An 18,317-nucleotide genomic window follows, 5' to 3' on the forward strand; every position below is an offset into this window, starting at 1 on the left:
AAATGATGAAAAAAAAAACTTTCTTTTTCAAGTAAAAACCCCTCAGTTGCCCCTCTTTTTCACCTTCTGATACATACGTGATCTTTGACTCCTTTACCATTTTTTTTTCTTAAAATGTGTGTGTGTGTGTCATTTTCTCTTTTTCTAATCATAGTTCAGTGTGATAAAGACTAAATACACCAGTCCAAAAAACGATCTTTGAAAAGCATGTTTTGTTTGATAATGGTCAACTACACGATCGATAAAGGTCAAGGGCAATTTCCTTTAAGGAGCTTGATATACAGACTGTCCAGTATTATAGTGTGAGCCAATTTCCCAGTTAAAAAGTCTCGCCACAAAGAGCAACAGGCCTACAACGGTATAAATGTCCGATAATTACACTTCACTCACAATTTGAAATATAGATGGCAGCATTGAAAAATCAGAGACAACTCTAGATGCGTACTCAGACTACGCACACGTGCACACACTTCCGGCATAACTCACTTGGAAAAAGTTGCCGATGGCGATAGACCGGAGTTCTCAGTTTGAAAAAGAGATAGAAAGCCTGAGTAGATTGGCCATACAATAGCGTACGAAGGATTTGCTCAAGGTAGGGTGGTCCCTTTTTAACCACAAAAATGGTATAATGTTTACTCAAAGAACAACCCCCCCCCCCCACTGCTCCCGCGTATGCCAATGTAAACCTAGGAACAATCCTATAAAACCCTAGCACAATTTTCGGTCGCGCCATCTTTTTCTCACAATTGTCCCGTTTTCTCAACAAAGCTTGCTTCACAATTTGTAACCCTCACTAAAATCGTTTATGATGATAAAAAATTCTCATAATTTACAAATTGTATTATGATAATTATGGCATAAATAATTATATTATATTAAATATTCGTCTCACATATTTGTCATGCGTAGGTCATTTGATCATTTTTGTCGCACCACGGTCATTTTCTGTACACGAGGGCTAATTAGACCAGGACCTACAATTTATTACCGAATCCGAATGGCATCCTTGCTTTTTTATACTCATCAAGAGGTTTTCGTGCGCTAACCCCTTGATGGGGACTCCTTGCGGTAGCAATCTTTTTTTGTGGTCATGTCACCGTTTCTGTTGTACCCCTGTGTCAGGGAAGTTTCTGACTAGGGCGAACCAGGTATCGAGCTGGCGACACCTCTAAACATGCTTTGGTACTTTAGGCGAGTATCTTATCGTCCTGGGATACCGCGCGCCTCATCATGCATAGGTGGAGATAGACATGAAAAGCTGGGGGTGCATGATGATGATGAAAATTCATATATATGCATATACATTATATCCGACGTCGTTGACGCTTTGAGGATTTGGGGAGGGCATTGCCCCCCCCCCGTATTTCCGCCCATGTTATCATGTTCAGACTTTTTTCAGTGCGCTACATTGCATAATTACTCTAATTACCGATGAAATTTTTTTCTTCACACTCAATTGGCGTATTTTCAGCAGTTTTAGCAATACTTATTGATAAAGACAACTTTTTTTAATGACCGTATTTCGCCGTTTTAAAAAGAGATGATTTACGGTATTTTTCGTAATAAAATATGGTCACTCCGGTCAATATGAACGTGTTTTTTTTCGTGAAATATTTGTTCGCTTAAATCTGCAGTAATTTTAATTTTTCTCGAAAATTTAATGTTTTGATAGCAATTAACGAAATATTTCAAAGATTAGAATTATAATTTCTCATATTTTATTCCATCAGTTATGGTCAGACTAAGTTATGAAGCCAATTTTTTTCTCTTTGTAAACCTATAACAATATTATTCATATTATTTGCATCCATTGAATAATTTTTCATTAAATTAAAATTAAATTATAAAGTATTCCGGTGGACCATAGTGTAAGAAATGCTGCTAGGTTGCTATACAGCTAATTCCTAAATCGTTTTTCTGTACTCTAGAGCAGCGGTTCTCAACCGGTGCTCCGCGGAGCCCTTGGGGTTCCATGTGCACTTCCCAGGGGCTCAGCGGCCACTCGAGGATAATACATAAAATAAATCAATAAATTTGATAAACAAAAAAAAAGAAGCCTAAAGGGTACCGCCATATAAATAATATACTAAAAAGGGCTCTTCGAGTCAAACAGGGCTCCTCCATAGAAATTATACGCTGAAAAAGGCTCCGCGAGTCAAAAAAGGTTGAGAACCTCTGCTCTAAAGATAACTTTAAATTACCAAAAAAAATGTTTCAAATGTTGTCCCTCACCACCCCCCAGAAGCCGTTCAAGTAAAAAAAAATAGTTTGAAAAAACTAATTCAGTAACAAAATATTTGTTCACTGACATGTGAAAAAAATAGCATTCTCTTACGACCTAAACTGCACGAATTGTAGCTAATTAAAGTTACCGAACAAACCTATAGATGGTCGCTTCCCCCAATCACAACTGCCTCGCAGTCAGTTCTGGGTCTAAAGCCGGGTTTTCCTAGGAAAAGGTTTTCTACGGTGCGTGCAACGTGAAATCGTTGATTGGTTAAAAACATGAAATTCACGTTTTTTAACCAATCAGCGTGAAAACGCTGCACACGGAGCTGGCTTTCTGCTGTGCGTCCAGCGTGAAAACTGTGATTGGTCAAAAAACCTGAATTTCAGGTGTTTAACCAATCAGCGTTTTCACGCTGCACACGACGCAGAAATTCTACTCCTAGGAAAACCCGGCTTAAGGACGTAGCCGGTCAATTTGTCGCACTCAACTTGTCGCGCTCAACTCGTCGCGCGTCAATTTGTCGCGGTACAAATTCGCCGCAGTGCCAATTCATCGCGGTACAAGTTTGTCGCATTGTCAATTCGTCGCGGTACAAATTTGTCGCGATACAAATTTGTCGCAGCTCCAATTCGTCGCGGTACAAATTTGTCGCAGCTCCAATTCATCGCGATACAAATTTGTCGCAGTGTCAATTCGTCGTGGTACAAATTTGTCGCAGTGTCAATTCGTCGCGGTTCAAATTTGTCGCAGCTCCAATTCGTAGCTGTACAAGTTTGCCGCCGTGTCAATTCGTCGTAACGTCAATTTATATATTACAGCGCAGAATCAATTCGTCGAACCGTCGATTCTTCACTGTACATGTTCCACGCGAGCTTGTATGTAGGTTTTTGTCTTACACGTGAAATAAAAACATGAACAAAAGTGTACACGCAGTTAACTGAAAATAATTAATTTTTGTCAATGCAGAAAGGTCATCGAAATTAAAATTACAATATCAATTACATTTAAAAATTTAACTGCATATAAAAGTTTAATTATATTTGAAAATTCGGTTATAAAAATTTGAAATGTTAAATAATTGATTTTTGCTGTGATAAAATTTCAATATCATGTGAAAAAATTTCGGTTTGTATGATATTCCCCAAATTACAGTGAGCCTATCTTTAACGATTAATTTTAATTTCGAGTGTCATGTACACGAAGTTACATACAATGGGCTAATTGAAAGTCTGATTTCATTCTTTTCACTCGAGAGTTGTTACTTTAGAGTTGAAAAAAAAAATATCAAAAATCGATTGACATTTGCAGTGGTGTCAGAAACAGAGATTCTGTTGGTGCCCAGGGTACTTTATGGAATGGGTATGAGCACCCAGAGAAATGATTCAGAAACCAAAATTTCCTACTTCAAGATCAAGACAAGAACCCACAAGTTTCAAACACTTCTGGCATCCTTGGCCAGTCAAAGGTGCCGACATGAAGAAAACATTGAAGAGGGGGGGGGGGCTGAAAACTGCCATTCATTCCGTTTATAAGGGACTCAAACCCGTACTCAGGGACTCAAATCCCGACAAAAAGTGGGAAATGCGGCTTATACGGTGGAAATTGAAATTTAAAAATTTATTTGATCTCAATTTTTTATTTGGGTGAGCTCTTCAACACCCTCACTGCGAGAAATGGAAGTGCCGACAGAAATGTGGCTTATATAGTAAAAATTAAATTTTAAAAATTTTATGACTTCAATGAATACTTTCCTTCATTTGTTAAAAATTAAAACAGATGGGAAGGGGGAACATTTCCAATAAATAAGAAAAAAAATTAGTTCCATTTTTTACGCCTAAAGCAACTACCCTATTTATAAGATCACAACAAACATATGAATTTTAAAGCAATTCAAATTTGTCACGATGAAATGAGTCTGCGACAAATTTGTACCGCGACGAAATGAGCCTGCGACAAATTTGTACCGCGACGAAATAAGCTTGCGACAAATTTGTACCGCGACGAAATAAGCTTGCGACAAATTTGTACCGCGACGAAATGAGTCTGCGACAAATTTATACCGCGACGAGTTTGTAGCACGACGAATTGACGCTGCGACAAATTGAGTGCGACGAATTGACCTAGACCCCTTAAGGACGTGCGCAAGGAGGACGTGCTAATATTTTAATGTTTATTGTTAGAAGTTATGATTAAATCAAATATTATCAAAAAAGTGACAGTGCTTGTGGCCAATCAATACATGAAAACAAACCCGACATGATGAAAGAAAAAAAAAAAGGATAAAATAAAAAAATTATGAGATGAAAAATGAGAGAATTTATTCAGTTGTATATATACAGTATATATTAGCAGTTTGACAACCAAAATAAAGGAGGCTAAACCAATTTCGGATATATGAGTCTCCGTATAGCTGTAAAAGGGATAAACATCTCAGAAATTTTCCTGTTACATTTAAGAAGTTTTTAAATTCAGATCAAAAATTTATTTGCTAATTTTACACCTTTCTTAGGTCATTGACCTCACATAAACACTCTCAGATCCACGCGTATCTTCAAAAATGCACGTGTAAAAAATTATTTTGGTTGTTCTGAATGTGGAATGTTTTATTGCAGACAAGTACGGGTGGTGAAAACGGGCTCCATTTTGGCACAAAAACTTCGCCAAAAAATTTTCGTGGCCCCCCCTCCACCCTTCATGAACTTCCACAAGAAAGAAGCCGACTGTCACAGTTCCCTTGCCATACTTTTTTAAAATATTTTTTACGCAATAAATTCACTAGAAATCAATATAAGAGGCCCGCTTAAAAATGTATAAATCCTCTCTCTGCTCTCATAGTACTGTAGTTACTATACAGAATGATTCCATAATTCTCCTTGCCGCATTTTACTGGCGAACCGTTGATTCTAGTGGCATACTTCCAATTAAAAAAACGTATCCAGATAACGTGTAGAACTCAGATACGTCATTCATGTTGCAAGGGGTTATACAGTTGTTAAAATAAAAAATTAATTTTTTGTACGGGACAACCTGTCCTAAGAAACCCACACACACACAAGCGAAAAGTTGTTGCCAGAAGCCGAAAAAAAAATTTCTATGTTTTTAAGTCCAATAATTTGCTTCATTTCAATATTAAATTTATCATTAATCATGTCTGATCTAAAACAAGGGTGGTAGCAGAAAAAAATTGATTATCTTATTTGGATATGATTCTTTTACTTGTTAGATTGGACGCAAACAGGTTGCGTCTAACAAGTAAAAGGATCAAAGAATTTGGTCCTTCAGGTTAGTATGCAGTGAGGTTCGACTGTATTTGGTATAGATGGACTGACCATATTTCATCGAGAAAAATACGAGAAATAGAGATTCTAAATGCGGGAAAAAAGGGACATCACTAACTATATCGCCAAAAATGACGCTATAATGTAAGCAACGTTGCCAATAGTTACTATTGCAGAAATCACTAAAAAAACGCCAATGGTGGGAAATGAAGCATTACTGCAAATTGCAATGGAATTAATTCCACGGAATAAAACTTTTAACATGTCAAATATGTGAGGTAAATATTATAATTTATAGTTGTAACTGTCGTAATATAGTTTATGAGCTGAAAAATAATTTCAACCCTTGTTTTCAATAAAGAATGAAAATTCACGTAGGCTTTGTTGAAAATACGTAAAAAATCGAGACATTCTTACAAAGTCAGAACGGCTTTCTTTACGTGAAAATACCGGAAAATCCTGGGAAATACTAAGCCTATGGTCACCCTATGTAAACAATAACTGTATTAGCAAAACACATCCACCAGGGTCATAGTGTGCCTTTTCGGGGCACCGAGGCAGACTTTTCCGTGAGGGGCCCTTCTTGACAAGGTTATTATTATGCAAAATAAGTGTACATCTTTTGGGGGCACTTATTCTGTTCGGGGCCCTGAGGTAGTGCCCCGGTTGCCCTAGCCTAGTTACGGCCCTGACATCGACTCTAAGATTCTCTCTACCTCAGGGGTGGCTAACCCACGGCTCTCGAAAGCTTTTCAAAAATTGAAGAAATTCTACTTCATTTTTCATACAGTCAAAAAAATTTTCTCCTACTTTTAAACAATCCTTTTCTTATGATTGATGGTCTCAGGGGCTGCTTAAGCGAGGGTGCAAGGGGTGCGGCAGGTTGTAAAGGGCAGCAGCGTAGACTTTAGTTAAGACCCCCAAAATTTAACACAGAAAAAATTCACATGGCATCACGCTTTTGAGTCATACTTCAACAAACAGAAACGTTGAGAAAATAGACAGGGCCTTTGACCGTAATACTAGAAACAAGAACTATCGGGGCGGCTCGAGACAAAATCTGTACCCGTGCGGGTCTTATTTTTTGCGCCTCTTGCCTATTTCTCTCCCATAGCCCTACATTCTGCGTCAGGGCCCCAAGGCTGGAATCTTTCGCGGGACTCAAGTCAGATTTTCCCTGAAGCCCCTTCTACAGTCAATTTATAGTGTGAAAAATAAGAAAAATTATAAGAATTTAGTCCCGGACCCCCAAGCTGGAGCCCTGTCAGCCTTACCCTTGGAGGTTATGCCCTCCCTCACAAATTAAACAAACAATTCTAAAAAAAAATCACCCTTTATTCTCGAATTTTGCGTAGTAAACTATTATTCGTTGCCATTTCGCATGGTAAACAATGGTGTGCGGCTTTCTTCTGAAAAAAAAATATTTTTATCTCGAGGTCCCCTTCACTGAAGCCCTGTCAGCCTCCTGCCAGGGTCGCCATTAGGGGCGGCGTATGAGGCTTCATACCCGGGTGGCAGGTAAGCTCGAGCTGCCTCTGGATGGTCTTGCAGGCTACTCCTACTAAACCAGGCATGCACCTCGCCCAAATTTCTATGCGGAACTTTTAAGAATTGATACATGTTGGAATGTGTGTGCTTGCGTGAAGTGAACCTTCCGTGAAGTTTGTTTCTGTGTAATGTTTGTTATGTGCAGTGCCAAACCTATATTTAGTATGGTATATATAGGCACCCTTAAAATACACTGCTCAAAACAATTAGGGGAGCAAGCAAAAAAGTGAAGAAAACCGTGCGAGAAAGCCACGTATTGGCATACAATGGATAGTACACGCGTATCAATGCGCAATACAGAAAAAAGACGTAAAAAAATTTGGAATTAAGCTTTAATTCTTTGAAAATATGGAAAAAACATGAAAAGATGATTTAGGACAACAATTTGGTTACATGTAAACGATAAAAAAAAGTACTGTTTAGACATGATGCATGAGTTTTAATAGGGCGTGTGGTCTCCTCGAACAGCTAAGACTGCTGCACACCTGTTTGCCATGGATGCGATGAGGTTATCGATCAGACTTTGGGGAATACTGTTCCACTCCTCAAGAAGTGCAATCTGCAAGTCTCGGACAGTAACAGGCGACCTTGGTCGCGCAGCAATGCGTCGTCCGACATGCTCGATTGGATTCAGGTCAGGAGAGCACGCTGGCCATTCCATACGCTGTATTGTTTCAGCTTCAAGTCCACCAGACGAGCTCTATGCGGTCGGGCATTATCATCCTGGAAAACAAAGGAATCTCCAATGGCTCAAGCGTAAGGGATGACATGAGGTCGCAGTATCTCGTCTGCATACCTTCGGGCCGTCAAAGTGCCATTCCGAATGATATGCAGGTCCGTACGTCCGCCTATGATGATTCCACCCCATACCATCCAACCAGCTCGTCTGTATTGTGACCTTTCACGAACGAATGCGTGGTTATTTCGAGTGCCCCTGTCCCTCCATACCAGAACACGTCGGGTGTCACACTCCAGACTGAATCGGGACTCGTCTATAAACAGCACTTGGCTCCAATCATGTTGCTCCCAATCTCGATGTTCAGCAGCCCATCTTCTTCGGGCCGCACGGTGGCGTGGGGTCAACGGAATGCAGACCATTGGCCTACGTGCATAGAGTCCTCCCTCATGAAGCCGATTACGTACTGTTTGGCTGGACATCCTTCGTCCTGTTGCCAAGAGCAACCGTCTTTGCAGCTGCGTAGCATTCTCTGTTTTGTTTCGACGGGCTGTTAACCGTACATACCGGTCATCAGTTGCTGTAGTGGCGCGTGGCCGACCTTGCCCTGGTCGACGTCTAACATTTCCTGTTTCTTGGAATCGATTCCACAGCCTTGCAACAACACTTCTGGCGACTCCAACAGCGTCCGCGACACTACGTTGTGTTTGCCCGGATTCCAGTCTGCCTATAACACGCCATGCCATGGATTCCGGTAAATCACGTTGTTGAGACATCCTCAAGTCACCCTGTCTCAAAAAAAAATACTGCGCAATCGAACTTCACAGTTACGGCAGTAAAACAGACGTTTCTGCAACATCCCGATTTCTGCCCTTATCTCCTTTTTGACGTCATGAACTTTGATTTGCATATGAAGTTTTCTTCTTCCGTTTCCTGCTAGGCTTTAAATTATGGACGATTACGATTCATTTTATGTTACTTATCGGTATACATCTTTGCGTAATTTTGTTAAAACCATGTGCTCCCCTAATTGTTTTGAGCAGTGTAATAATAATAATGTGACGACTTTCTCTTTCGATGTGTTTCTGTTCGATTGGAATGGAACGGGCCCCCGACTCGGAAGTTTGTCGGACATCTCCCCTGTGAGTGCCACGGCAAATGTTCATTTATATTCATTTTACCAACGAATAAAATCCAGGGCCCCTCAATTGCCCGTGGCCGAATTCGCAATTTTTATGGGCCCCCCAGACTGGATATATCTTGGGCTTCCACTATCGCAAATTTTTCAATGTTAAAGCAGCAAGAAAACAACGAGATCCATCAAGGGCCCCCAGGTACCCCGACCCTGTGTGTTGGGAGAACTGGTGTTATTTGTATATCATACATCTACATACCTCTTGGCATGACCCCCACAATCGCAGGGCTAACAGGGTCCGGAACGATTCTTATCACTTTCTGATTTTTCACACAATAAATTAACCACAGAGGGGCCCCTGTAAAGCTGGTTTGGGGGCTCGCCATCTATTCCATCCTAATGGCCCTGTTGTAGGATGTGGGAGCCTCTCGGTACATGCACATAACTTGGTCCCGATATATGCTAGAGTTAAATGAAAACTTGACCCAAAATCGTAACAGATTTCCATCACTCAAAAAACGTCACCCACTTCCGTTACTAATTTCATTTGCATAGAAATAGGCCCTTTTTGAGTTTGTGATTTTATATTATAGAGTAGATTATAAATTTCATAGCCTTCAAATAACATTGAAATTAACAGAAATTGATTATAATAATACATAAAAGTATTTAATATATAAAAGTTTTAGTTTAAAAAATATTTTGCATTAAAAAAATAAATTTTTGATCGTCGGGGGGAGGGACACGAGTCCCTCTATGCCCCCCTGTGTACGTATATGATCCCAGCAATATGCGTTAGGATTCAGAGGGGCAGAGCTGATGACGAAATTTTGCTGACAAGGGGGGGGGGGGGAATCAGAGTTTTGCTTACTTTTGCTGACGGGGGGGGGGGGTCAAAAATGGCTAAAAACTTGCTTACGTAATACTTGAACGGCCCCTATACAGAGTTTAGTAGTGAGAATTAATATGTACTATTGTATTCAAATACGCATACGTATGAGAATTATTGAAGTCTTAATGTTTGCGGCAGTTTGATTATAATTAAACTTTTCGTTGTTACCCGTGAATTGTTCGTGATTTCTTGGGTATTTTAAACGTATAATTCAGTTACGGTAAAAAAAATCTGAATTTTTTAGTGGGGGTTATGTCGTTGCTTCTGTAATCTGCAGCTCTTTTTTCCTGATGGATGGCGTATGAATTCGATGCAATTTAGAAAAATCGACTTCTTTTCACAATAATGTGACCAACAACACCATCTAACAATTATTATTTCATTAATTAGTGCATAAAACTTGTATATGCGGGTTATGAAATGACATTTTTTTTTCTCACAGTTATAAAATTCACATCTGCGTATTATACGCATGAAATTACAGTGCGGTTATTTTTTTCGTTAGAAAAGAGAGAGAGAGAGAGTCTTTCTTTTTTAAAACACTCCAAAACTTATATTTCTTTGTTCATTTAAACAAAAAAGAATTAATTCCATCGAGCCAATACACTGAAGAGCCAAAAAAACTGGTCCACCTGCCTAATATCGTATAAGGCCCCCCGCGAGCCCGCAGAAGTGCCGCAACACGACGTGGCATGGACTCGACTAATGTCTGAAGTAGTGCTGGAGGTAATTGACACCATGAATCCTGCAGGGCTGTCCATAAATCCGTAGGAGTAAGAGGGGGTGGAGATCTCTTCTGAACGGCACGTTGCAAGGCATCCCAGATATATTCAATAATGTTCATGTCTGGGGATTTAGGTGGCCAGCGGAAGTGTCTAAAGTCAGAAGAGTGTTCCTGGAGCCACTTTGTAGCAATTCTGGACGTGTGGGGTGTCGCATTGTCCTGTTGAAATTGTCCAAGTCCGTCGGAATGCACAATGGGCATGAATGGGTGCAGGTGATCAGACAGGATGCTTACGTACCTGTCAGAGTCGTATCTAGACGTATCAGGGGTCCCATATCACGCCAACTGCACACGCCCCATACCATCACAGAGCCTCCACCAGCTTGAACAGTCCCCTGTTGACATGTAGGGTCCATGGATTCATGAGGTTGTCTCCATACCCGTACACGTCCATCAGCTCGAAGCAATTGGAACAGAGACTCGTCAGACCAGGCAACGTGTTTCCAGTCCTCAACAGTCCAATGTGGGTGTTGTCGGGCCCAGGCGAGGCGTAAAGCTTTGTGTCGTGCAGTCATCAAGGGTACACGAGTGGGCCTTCGGCTCCGAAAGCCCATATCGATGATGTTTCGTTGAATGGTTCGCACACTAACACTTGTTGATGGCCTAGCATTAAAATCTGCAGCAATTTGCGGAAGGGTTGCACGTCTGTCACGTTTAATGATTCTCGTCAGTCGTCGTTGGTCCCGTTCTTGCATGATCTTTTTCCGGCCGCAGCGATGTCGTAGATTTAATTTTTTACCGGATTCCCGATATTCACGGTACACTCGTGAAATGGTCGTACGTGAAAATCCAAATTTCATCACTACCTCGGAGATGCTATGTCCCATCTCTCGTGCGCCGACTATAACACCACGTTCAAACTCACTTAAATCTCGATAACCTGCCATTGTAGCAGCAGTAACCGATCTAACAACTATGCCAGACACTTGTTTTTACATAGGCGTTGCCGACCGCAGCGCCGTACTCTGATTGGTTCCATATCTCTTTATTTGCATACGCATGTCTGTACCAGTTTTTTTGGCTCTTCAGTTTATATAATATATTATATTATATGAAGGGTTCTAGAAAAATATAACCCGTTTAGAACTTATTTCACGCTTTCCTTTCACACCTTTTTTTGGAATTATTTTTCCGTATCCACGTAGTATTTTTGAAAATTAAATTTTCCACAACAGAAAAATCAATTTTACATCCCACGTAATTGATAAATCCATGATCATCCTACGTAAATCGACACACTTGACTCTAGTAAATGAATTGTGCCTTAGATATTTCTTTTTTCATTCGCAATTGTCTCGCACATACTTACTGAACGTTGTTGAACCATTTTGAACTTCCTAATCCAGCAGTGCTCATGTGATGTCTTTCAGATGGCAATACTTATTTATTTCATTGATGCATTTAACTTTAAAGGAGGTTTAGCTTGTGGATGCCTTATAATTTCAGTACAGTGAGAGACATATGATGCGATAAGATGCAACGAATATTCACGAAAAAAAATTGAAAAAATATTTCCGCAATAATGAAACTTAAATACATGTATCAGTCACGTTGTTTATAATAAATTATGACTGAATATTACAGGACGTCCAAGAAACAGTTTTTGATATTTTCATATTTTTGTGAATTCTCCTGCAAGAAATTAAAGGGGCAGAAACTTGGGACATTTTCATTTCCATTATTTTATAGTGATAGTACTGCATTACTTTACGGAAATCTTTTTTCACGTCACCTCTACGTCAATGGGTAACAAACGAATAAAAACATACTTGCTTTACAACTACCTAATCAGTAAAAAAAATGCCACGTGGTACAGAGCTATAAGACAGTGAAATTCATGAAATTTGGATTGCATGGCACTGGTGTTTCTAAAACGCATATAGAAAATAAAATTTGACGTCCTCTCTCTCAATGTGGCGTCACAAGTTTTAAACCATGGAGCATCAGGCTTTGTAAGAAAATGATCTGGGCGCACTCCATGCTTGTCTGCCCGAATAAAGCGTAATGTTTGTGTTCTAGCAGTAAGAAGCGAAATACCATCCAGAAGTATACAATCTTCCTTACAACTGCAGTGCTCACAGTGAACAATTTCAAGAGTTTCACAAGTTCTACAAATAACATCAAATTCATAAAAATGAAGAAAAAGTCACCATTAAGCTGGAAACAAACAGGATCGTTTGACTTTCGCAAAACGTACCATGACCTGAACTCATCAGTGGTATTCTGTTATGTTCTCTGATAGAAAAAAAATTCTTGATAGAGTTCAGATGATTTAACATTCATTCGATTGCTAAGCAGTTTGAAATCAGTTATCTGGGAAAGAAAAACGTCGTCCCGTTTTCATACGTCCCTTTCGACAAAATGGAACACGGTTCATCATATCATTTAGGGTTTTTTTTTGGATATAGTTATCAATAGGTTATTTTTATCAGAATCCCCGAGCCACGATATGATCACGTTAAGCGGCATGGACTGTATTTCGTATAAAGTAGATTTTTCACCGTCATAAAAAACTTGAAATTTTTTATGTTTTATTATTTCGTTCCTTCTTGTGCTCTCACTAAAATTTAAGAGTTTTATAATTATGTCTCAGGCCGGGATTACACAATAAAAGTTTTGTAAAAATGCTTTTATAAAAACTTGAAAAATATAACAAGTATAAACTGATCAGTTGCATTTGCTCGAATGTAAATGATTGGTTGTATTTTCAAGTTTTATAAAAGCATTTTTACAAAACTTTTATAGTGTAATACCGGCCTTACACTGCATGATTCAAATCTGTAAATGTCAGATCTGCGTTTTCACGCTAGCTTCAGTCATGCGTAGCAAAATAGAATTTGTTGGAACGTATGTGCATGTCAGTAGCACGTGTCTTCGTGATGCAGTCTGTTTCAAAAGTTTAGGCACGGTATGAAAATTTTATTTTCTGAAAAACTACTAAAAAAACGTATAAGAAAAATCTTTTGAATCCATGCTAATGAGGTTAAATTATAATATTTTAAATTTTGCAAAGAGCATTGTTTTCGAAATACTGATACAATAAAAATATTTGTATTAAAAAGTATATATTTTCATTCCGCAATGTGTGCACATGTATAATTTTCAAGAATATGTATATTTTTCGAAAATCTATATTTAACAATTATGTGTATATTTATCAATTAGCAGTCTGAAGAGAACATACTATGAACAGTATATAATTGCATTAATTTATAGTTTTTTTAATGACATTAACAAAATTTATTCTGTACATGTGTGTAAATATACACTGTATACGTAAATAGAACGTTATGACAGGTTGCTTTATCAGAAATATAAATTTTTTGTTATAAATTATTATTGATCTTCTGGAAGGACAAGAAGTCCCCTTGAAGGTCACAAAGTGGGTATATGTGTATGCAAACTTTTGTTTATTTTTTGTGCATTTGTCTTGTTATCTATCGTTCTTATGTATTTTGTTACGTGTTCTGTACAATAAAAAAATTAATAGATGAAAGTATAAGACTAGTTTATGTACATATATATAATGCATATCATATAGAAAAAATTATGACAGAGTACTCTAAGTTCGCAAAATATATAAAGCTCGATACGATAGCGGGAGAACTGATTTCATCATTGAATCAAAAAAAAAGTTGAAGTGATTGCAAAACCAAGACAAAGGTTTGTAGATGGTGTTAAATGAAATAAAAGGCGGGGCGCTATCAAAATTTCAAATGCTTTACAACGGTCCAAATGAATTATTCACCGTATGGTGCTATGGATATGGTGCCATTTTGGGATTAAACTTAATTGAACACAGTAATAAGGCTGTGACTCCCAACCACTGTAACGTGGCAAATTTGGGTGGCACCGAAGTACCTCAAGATAGATGAAGGGTTCTAGAAAATATGCACGGAAATTTTTAATATTTCTAATGACTGCAGTGAACATAAAAACATTCTTATAACACAACTAAATTTAATTAATGACTGAAGAAATAAAGTAGAAATATTTGAATGCATATTAGTTAATTTATTAACTTTATTTAAATGAATATTTACTGTTGGCTTGAATAAAATGTAATTCAAGCCATAAAAAACCCCCGTATCAAAAATCAAAGAATAATCAATACAAATCAAGGTTGGCAAGGCTTTGGATATTGTAGTTAAAACTAGAGTATTTTTACCATGTTTTTACTATATTTTCCAAAAACCCTGTATTCTCAAACAGTGCAAATCATCTACCCGTATATGAAAATATGGCACGAAGTTTAAAATATTTAAAATCTATATATACTAGATTATCACTGTCTAAAACTAGGATCGTTTCAATGTCTGGGCTTAGTACAGAGAAGCTATGATAATCAGATCATAATAAAAAACATGCTGGACAAACATACAGTTGTATTTACATACTATTAGTGTTGATTCCCAACATGTTTTCTTATAATTTAAGTATAAATTTGATTTTATTTAATTTAATAAATGCATGTGTAATATCAAGCATTTCTACTTGTAATTGAATTAATTTAATTACACCAGAGTAGTTGTAGAACCCGCTGCGAGAAGAAGGTTGGCATGATACTATTTCCGCCCTGTAAGATACTGATGTTTAAAAATTAATAAAAATTGGCTGCTGTGTTTGTTTCCACCATCTGAGAACGACTATGGTAAACCACTCAAAAGGGTCAAAACATATCAACCAGGACGTTGGAAACAGGCTTTATGCCTGGTTAAAACCACTTCTGGTCAAAATGAATGAAATCCTGTTTTCGTTTATAGTGTAATACCAAGGCCGGTATTACACTATAAAAGTTTGATAAAATCCCTCTTATAAAACTTAAAAAAACCAACCAATAAAGCTCATAGGTTACATTCCAGCAAATGCAACCGATAAACTTATTGGTTGAATTTTTCATGTTTTAGAAAAGTTCTTTGTCAAAGATCATTTATAAAATAAGTTTGACAAAAAAATTTGATAGTGTAATGGGCAACTGATAAAAAACGCTCTTTATCAAAGTTTCTTTTACCAAAATCAACCTCCTCATCCAATATTTGAAAAAAGATTAATGTTGATGATTTCTATGCTGCAGTTTCAATTGCTCAAGTTTACATACTATATACTTTGCGATTTAATAAAATAATTAAAAAATGAATGGTAGGTATCAATTGGATATCCAAATTTTCGTCTCGATGAACTGAATTGGTTCATACGATTTGAACGGTATAAAAAAATATAAAAATGACTTTAAATAAAAACTAAAAAAAAAAATATTTTTTTGCTTCCATCACATGCTAAAGTCAGTGGGAGCTAAAAGACCTTAATTTCCCATGTGAATATCAGAGATTTGAATTTCTCTAGCTAAGTGAAAAAACAGAAACAAACGTTTGGATGCTTATCGGTTATAACGAATTTAATTCCTCCTAGTGAACCTGCATTGGGCGATTCTTTTTGAAACATCCTGCATATTATCGAACAAATATAGGAGATTAATTTCCGCTCTCATCTTCTGCATTTCAGAGCGCTATTGGCCCAAGATTATAAGTTTTTTATTTCACCCACCTTCAAAGAAAAACTCTTCCAGAACTCCTTTTGTGTTTTATCTTGAGTTCTTTGGGCTCAAAAGCTCTAAGCAGTTTTCCACCTTTTCCTATTTTTTGACATTGCCGTATACACAAGCTAGAAGCTCTTGTGAAGGCACCTGCAGATAACATGGCATTTCTAGGGACTTTGAATCTAGCTAAGTCTCCCATACATAAGGTGGTATTTTTAGGAACTCAAGCTCTACCTAAGGCGCCCAAAGAAAAGGCGATACTTCTTCGAGCTTGAATCCTAGCCATTACTTCATAGGTTTAGTGATCTCCACAATAGGTTAGCGTGCCTAATTTCTTCAGGAGGTGCCTTAGTCAATGCTCTTAGTGGCCCTTCAGAACAGATTGAGCATTTTGTGAACGTCATATCCTCAGAACTAAGGCACCTATGAAAGATATTTCTAGGAGCTCTACCGAGAACGACAATAGTGGGGGGGGGGGGGGAAGTTACAGCAAGAAGCGGGCAAGATTCTGTCCTTTAATAAAGGTGGGAACAAAGGCTGATCTGAACCTGCTTCCAGATGAAGAGCTTGAGAGCAATTTTCAAAAATGGTGATGAAAATCTCCATTTTTTTCTCTTCTCTTAAAGGACAAGTGCAATCCCAATCATTGTGAAACTGCAAGAGGTGCATTCATATGTAAATAGATATATATTTTTTTATTTTTCTCTCATCATTTTCGTCAATGAAGGTAGAAAATTAAATTTCTTTTTTTTTCATCAAGTTTTCAAGTTTTTTTTTTGAAAGATCTAAAGTCATTTAGGAGAATAGGTGTCAATGTAGGCAAAATTTTGATTGGGGGAGCAATCACTCCTCTGCTCCCCTCCAGGCTACGCCACTGAATTACAACGAGTTAGCCAATGTTAATCTAATGACATTCATAGAACCTCCTGGCACTTCAAGATAGGAGTCTAACTCTTATGACATTTGCTTTATGTGTGGTTAATTCAGTAAGAACAAACTCTGGTTTAGGTTTCATTTGTGTTCTGGGTGGATGCACTCAGAATGCAGTGGTGCAGAAAATTTCATTTGGCATTTTTGTAGCCAGCGTTAGGTTCTAAGCCAGTTTCAACTCTGCTGTTGATGTAATTTTTGCAATTTTCTAAGAACATAGATACCAAAGTTACTTAAATTTTTAGAGAGAGAATAATAAAATATTCATATCTATTAAAAATAATTACTAGATTTATGTTCGCCTTAGTTGTATATTTTCACAGGAATGGTTGATTCTAGAGTTCATTTTATGTTACTTAAGGTATCCGACTATGTTGAAAACGTCATTTTGGAAGAAAATATGGATTTTCATTTTCTTGTTTTTTGTTAAAGCCGTATTTGTTGTGATTCCAAAACAGGCCTTGTTTTGTTTATATGATGCTTAGAATCAAAGTTACGTTTACTTTAGTGTTGCGTTTTTACATACAAGTAATATGCCAATAAAGACTTTAAACATGTTTTACAAAGAATGCTATTTTTGACATTTTACTTGACTTTGTGACATGATTTGTAAAAATTGATTCATTGCATCCTTACAAAATTTTAATGTGATATTTTGCTATATATTGTTGAGGTTATGAACTAAAATCTAAGGCCTATGACATATATATTTTGAATTACAGTGTTTTATAGACAAAATGTAGGATGAAATTTCAAACAAATTCACACGCACTTAAACATATTTAGGTGTAACTTATGAACATATCATGCAATCCTTTAAATTTTGGTTCATAACCAGCAACATTACTAGCTAAATGCACTGTGAAAATTACAAAGCATTTCATTAATAAAATTTTTTGCAATCGTGATTCGAATATCACATGAATTTTGCCTAAAATTTGACATATAAACAACTTTTTCTGAGAAAATATAATAGATGGACCAAAATTTGTCACTGTTTTCACCATTTCAATACACTTTCTATCAAAAAATGTATTTAAAGTTCACTCCAGAACCATTTTAAAGAAAAGTGACAAGAAAGGTAGTCAGATACCTTAAGTAATTAAATTAATTAACTTCATAAAAAACTATGTAATTTATCCTACATTCCGCACTTACCTGACCATGTTCGATAATGCCCTGACCCCCGGGAACGTGTAAGCTCTTACAAAAAAAAATCTCTCTTCTTTGAAAACTAACTTTAAAGTCAAATGTTTTGTGGTTTCTTTTAGTAGGTAATGAAACAAGGTATCCACCTACATTAAATTT

Source organism: Pholcus phalangioides, unplaced genomic scaffold (genome assembly GCF_987345545.1).
Source record: "Pholcus phalangioides strain wild (caught in Gottingen) unplaced genomic scaffold, Ppha-v1.0 ptg000011l_1, whole genome shotgun sequence".
NCBI lineage: Eukaryota > Metazoa > Arthropoda > Arachnida > Araneae > Pholcidae > Pholcus > Pholcus phalangioides.